This window comes from Myotis brandtii, unplaced genomic scaffold (assembly GCF_000412655.1).
Source record: "Myotis brandtii unplaced genomic scaffold, ASM41265v1 scaffold193, whole genome shotgun sequence".
NCBI classification, from domain to species: Eukaryota; Metazoa; Chordata; class Mammalia; order Chiroptera; family Vespertilionidae; genus Myotis; species Myotis brandtii.
In genome coordinates, this window is record NW_005357191.1 from 1,295,206 (window position 1) to 1,301,147 (window position 5,942).

The following is a 5,942-nucleotide window of genomic DNA, read 5'->3' on the forward strand; positions in this document are numbered from 1 at the left end:
CACCTGCAGTGGAGGCGGGAGAGGCTCCCACCACCGCCACTGTGCTCAGAAGCTGGGTTCATGGCTGGCAAGCACAGCAGAGGCACCGGGAGCCTCTCCCGCCTCTGAGGAGCAGAGAGCCCGGCTTCTGACTGAGCGGTGCTCCCACATGGGGAGTGCACTGGCCACCAGGAGGCAGCTCCTGCGTTGAGTGTCTGCCTCCTGGTGGTCAGTGCTTGTCATAGCGACTGGTCGTTCTGCCAAATATTTGGTCTATTTGCATATTAGGGTTTTATTATATAGGATATGCATTACCTGTGGACACAGACAATAGGGTGAAGGCCTGGGGTGGGGTGGGAACTGGTGAAGGAGGCAATGGGGGAGAAAAAAGAGGGACATCTGTAATACTCTCAAAGATTTTTTTAAAAATATATTTTTATTGATTTCAGAGAGGAAGGGAGAGGGAGAGAGAGATAGAAACATCAATGATGAGAGAGAATCACTGATTGGCTGCCTCCTGTGCAGCCCCCTACTGGGGATCAAGCCCACAACCTGGGCATGTGCCCTTGCCCGGAATCAAACCTGGGACCTTTCAGTCTGCAGGCCGACACTGTATCCACTGAGCCAAACTGACTGGGCATAAAGATTTTTTTAAGTTTTCATTTCAGACCATCCTTTGTGGTTACTTTAGGTCTCTGAGTTTGCAAGGCCGCCACGCAGACTGTCCCTGAGCTCGTGAGGTTAGCATGTGGCCCCTTTTGTCCACACTAAGAACTGATCTGGGGCCAGCCCTCTCTTCTGACTCAGAGACTGTCTGATAACTCCTTTCCTGGGGCTCCAGGCTGCCTGCCCCAGAGCCCTCTCCATGACGACGCTGCAGGGTCAGGCAGCAGGACCCCCTGTGCTGCCGCACTCCCACCTCCAGGAGCTCCAACCTGGAGAGCGATGGAAATTGGTGATGAGACCTTTCGAGGACAGGATGCTGTCCTCCAGGAAAGGTATACATCCCAGATCCAGCCTGAGGCTTGGGGCCGTGTCTCCAATAGAGACAGGGTGGGAAACACCCCTGTGAAACGAAATTTTTGGACTGGAACCCGGATTCATTGTCCGCCGGAGTCGAGGAATGAATCCACTGACAGAAGGTGGTGTAGCAAAGGTGGAGATTTATTGAAGAACAAGTACAGACTCCCACGTGGGGAGGGGGAAGAGTCCCACAGAACGGACTCCCTCATAGGAGGGGGGAAAGGGTACCGCTGACTTCCTTTTCCCTCCGGCTTATACTAGTAAAGGCTGCAGATCCTGGTGCCTTGATATCCCCTCTGATGGTCACTATCCCCTTAGACTGGTTACTATAGTAACTCCTGGGCTCAAAGGTCGGACCTCACGTGGGACATGTGAAGTTCTCCCCCCTCCTTCCTTATTGTTTTCCTGTTCCCTTTGGGCTTTCTTCCTCTCCTTCCGGATGAAGGGCTTCCTTCTCTTTATGTTGTAAATATAGGCCTTTTGCTGTTCCCCGCTCCCTCATTCTATGGAAATGTACCCGTTGCAGCTTTTCAGCTTCCCTAGTCTATGGACATAGACCTTCTGCTGCTCTGCAGCCCTGTGCTTCCTCCATGGTCCCCTTAATTTCCAAAATTTCCTAAACCTGTCCTATTTTACCCCTAAAATTCCTGTTTCACTTGCTTGTTGTTAGGTCGGAAGGGGGTCCAGGAGCTGATGCATGCCTCCGCCAGGCAGATGGTGACGCAGATCCTGGGCCCTTCCTAGAATCCGTAACAGGCCAGGCACCAGGCAGATGGTGACGCAGATACCGGTCCCGCCCTGGAATTCCTAACAGGTCAGCTACCAGGCAGATGAGGACACCTGGAAACCGTGAGGACCCCCGCGGTGGGAACTCCCACAGCTCATGCTCCCACGCCCTCACTGAACAGCTGTATAAAAAAAGCGCCCCCCTCCCTGTTGGTGCGGATCCACGTGCCCTGTCTTTGGGGCCCGTGGGCCGCCTGGGGACGCAGAATAAAGCCTTTCCTTTCTTTCTTTTCTGATTAACTGGACTCTCTTTATTTCCTACGCCGCCTCCTGAGCCACCTAACCTAACACTTGTCATCTCTCCAGACCCACTGGGGCGCTGTGCTTCCCATCCTGCAGCTTCCGGCTCTGTGGGTCCAGGGATCCGGCTCCCAAGGAAGAACACATCCTCCAGGAGACACAATAGGAGCCCCTGAGCCTCTAAGCAGCAGCTGCCACCTGGTCCCAAAGCTCCTAAGGCCCAGAGAGCAGAGAAAGGAGCCACTGCCCTGGCAGGAGGGGTTGGCCTGCCCATCAGGGGAGGACGGAGAATGTAGCCGACACCCGGCAGATCCCCTGGGTGCCCCTTGGTACAATCTTGGAGGTGAATGGGTTACGGACCAGAGGGGGCTGCTTGCCTGAGCACATCAGAACCCAATGAGCCCGGAACAGGTTTGTAGCCAAGAAAATAAGGGTTAATTTTAGGAAGTGGCCCGGGACAGACAAGCGAGCTAACGCTCAACGCCCTGGTTGCCCAATGGCTTCCAGGGGATGGGTTACACAGGGACAAAGCATTAATCATGGTGACTGCAGGGGTTAGGGTCAGGGTCTCTGTTGGGGTCGCCGAAGGAGGAACACGCGAGGCCAGAATGGTGAGGGATTACGAATTTATTGGATCGTCCGCACACCAGGTGGCTGAGCCCCAGAGGCGCCAGCCCCCAGTGACGGGAGTCAGCGGGTTTGAAAGGACTTTGTCGGGCTTTCTGGGCGGAGAATTCTCTGTGCAGGTCGGGAGGGGAGTGATAAATTGTCTTAGCAAGTGGAATGTGGTCTCAGCGAAAGGGAATTGAAAAATCAGACGGAGGCCGAAAACCAGGACTACAGGCTTTATTAGAGGAGAAGGACCTGCCGGGCTGTCTCGCAAGGGGAGGACAGCAGCAGTGCAGGGGCGGGCATGCCTTTTGAGGGGCGGACTGGGAAGGGGGGCTTAGTGAACTTGGGCACACTGATGGTGGCTCACTGCATTGTCCATATAGACCAGTGATGGCGAACCTTCTGAGCTCGGCATGTCAGCATTTTGAAAAACCCTAACTTAACTCTGGTGCCGTGTCACATATAGAAACTTTTTGATATTTGCAACCATAGTAAAACAAAGACTTATATTTTTGATATTTATTTTATATATTTAAATGCCATTTAACAAAGAAAAATCAACCAAAAAAATGAGTTCGCATGTCACCTCTGACACACGTGTCATAGGTTCGCCATCACTGATATAGACCAAGGGCTTAGGGTATTTGGCAGGTGTGGATTGGTGGTCCAATGTATAGTCCATATAAGGTACATGGTTAGTCACTCAGGTATTTCCGGGCTGCAGGTTACGTCATACTCCGCCCACCAGTTGGGGGAAGGGAGGATCTATCAGGAATGTCCATTGCAAAATGGTCTGGAAGTCAGTTCCGGGGGAGGGGTGTCCAATTGCTGGATCAAGCCTCACAGTCTCTACTGATTTGCTGGCACTAGGGGTGGGGGTTGGGGGGGTGACCATTGTATTTGGTCTTGGTGTCGGCCGTTGCGTTGCTTCATCTGGTGTCACCACTTTTCTGGGCCTGGAGGAGGCACACAACTGTGGCCTAGATGTTATCTCTAGTTTGACCTCTGTCTCTGTGGTCAACAGACTGAAAAGGCGAGGGCTACGCCCTCCATCTTGCCCCGGATCCTCCATTTTGGGGCAGCAGCCATTAGCCATGTGCTCAGCAAGGAGCTTCTTTCCGGAAGTCCAAGCCTCTGCTAGCCACACCTAGGATTTCTTTAAACTAACCAATGATAATCAAGGGAAGTGCGCGCCATAGATACGACCACATCCTGTGTAACAAGACCCCGACTTGCGCCTGGCCAATCGGCAGGGTCCACAGTCCTCTCTCCTCCCCTTACTCCAACCCCCCTATAAAACCCCTCTCCCCACAGAGCTCGCTCTCTTCTCTGCCTCCTGCCGCTGCGAGTGTGGTGGACGGGGAGCTCGAGCTAGCTCGAATAAAGGCTCTTTTGCATCTTGCATCGGACTTGGCTCCCTGGTGGTTTTTGGGGACCCTGAACATCGGGCACAACACAGACCAGAGGCTTTGTTCCTAAGATTATTTAATGCTGATCAGAACCTCGTTGTCCTGAGGGCTTAAATGATTAAGGGAGTGGATGTGCAGGGGAGGAGGTAGGTGAGCCAGGTGCTGGAGTTCGGATCAAAAGGAAATGTGGACAAAAGGGGCCACATGCTGACCTGACAAGCTCAGGGGAGGCCTGCATGGCAGTCTTGCAAACTCAGAGACCTAAAGTAACCACAAAGGATGGTCTGAAATTAAACTTTAACTAAAAGCAGTTATGGTGGCAGTTACATCCTAGGCCGGTATCTTCACTGACAAGGTCAACCTTTACCTTAACTGAGCCTATCTGTCTTTTTGCATCTATGATAACATACCCTTGAAATGACTGGGTAACTTGTTACTTCCCTTTTTCTGGACCCCTTGGGGCACAACCAAATGTGCTGGGCCCCAGGACAGATACCACAAATTCCTTCATTATCATGTTAATTGAGCCTGCACCCACCTAAGCATGTGTCCATCATTTTACTTTTTATCCAATCCCAAGGGTTTCCCTGCTTTGCTTTCTCCCACCTCTATTCTATCACCAATGGATTTCATGTAACCCACCTATGTCCCTCCTTTGATTGCAATGTATAAATGCAGATGTAACCCCACCATTCTCTGGAGCATTATCTCAATTCCTTGAGGTTCTGCTTCCCGGTCTATGTCCAAAGTTTGGCTCAAATAAACTCACAACAATTCTTTACAGGTTTCAATGGTTTTTTTACGTTAACCAAAAGAAGGAGAAAACATCACAATAAATAAATGAAGTTTCTACGTGGTTACAGATGGACCGGCGCAGCCACCCACACTGGCAGGAGCTCAGACCCCCCCAGGGATATGGGACTGGGTGACCCCCAGGTAAACGGATGTGTGGCAACCTGGACAGGTTGGGGGGGGGAGGCAGTGAAGCCTGAGACACTGTGGGGGGCCAGGCTGCTGTGGCCCATTCACTTCTTTCAGTGTCCCCAGGAAGAGACCAGCGCCCTGAGGTGCTGTGCTCGGAGGAACTGAACTTACTGGGTGAGGCACCAGGGCCCAGGTGGTGCGGGACACGGCCTCCCCCGGCTCCCAGCCTCCCCGTCGCTGTGGGGTGCAGAAGCCCGACCTGCAGCCCAGGGCGGCTGAGGCTCAGGTGCAGCCATGTCACATCTCAGCCCCCTGCCCAGCCTGGTGCCCCTCAGCTCCCACAGGTGGTGCTGCCAGGCCCAGGCCCCAAGCAACCCCTGCACACGTGCCCTGAGGGGTCCACTCACACAAATGGAACGTTTAAGTGTTTCTTTGTTGAGGAGACAGTAGGTTTATCAGCATTTCCAAGACTTGTGTCCCCAAACAAGTCAGTTGAAAGGCCTCCCTCCTTCACACTCCGGAGGCGCCTGCAGGAGCAGGAAAGTTCTCCCCGCCTGTGCCCTGTGCCCTGTGCCCTGTGCCGGGGCTTCTGAAAGTGAACATCTTCAGTGTGGTGGGGTTTTCATCCTGATTTTAAGCTCTTTTACAACGGCCAGGTAGAGAATTTCAGTGAACGCCACCACAAGGTCGTATTGGCTATGACATTTAAATCAGTGTCTCTATATATTATTTAATAAAAGAATTATAGCCCTGGCTGGCAGCTCAGCTGTTATGCTGGTGGTGAGGGCACCAGGCTCAACAACCTCGTACTTGGGTTCTGGCAAGGAAAGAATTCAGAGAATTCCCTAAGAGAACGTTTATTTAGAAAGTCACAGAGGTGGAAGTGAGTGGTAGAAGAAATGGGCTCAGGAAACAAGTTATAGAGGCAAAAGAGGGGCCCTTGGAGCTTGGAGAAAGAGAGGGGCAAGG

The 5,942-nt window shown here is 52.5% G+C and overlaps 2 long non-coding RNA genes across 2 annotated transcripts in view; one reads left to right on the forward strand and one right to left on the reverse strand.

Moving 5' to 3' along the window:
- LOC102242857 overlaps window positions 1–2,028 on the forward strand; it is a 21,127-nt gene extending 19,099 nt beyond the window's left edge. The window contains exon 2 of the long non-coding RNA XR_001361869.1: window positions 1,673–2,028. This is a non-coding gene — a long non-coding RNA (uncharacterized LOC102242857). The remainder of the gene's footprint in view (window positions 1–1,672) is intronic.
- Window positions 1–5,942, reverse strand: part of LOC106725864 — a 14,525-nt gene that overhangs the window by 3,347 nt on the left and 5,236 nt on the right. The window contains exon 2 of the long non-coding RNA XR_001361868.1: window positions 755–758. This is a non-coding gene — a long non-coding RNA (uncharacterized LOC106725864). The remainder of the gene's footprint in view (window positions 1–754; window positions 759–5,942) is intronic.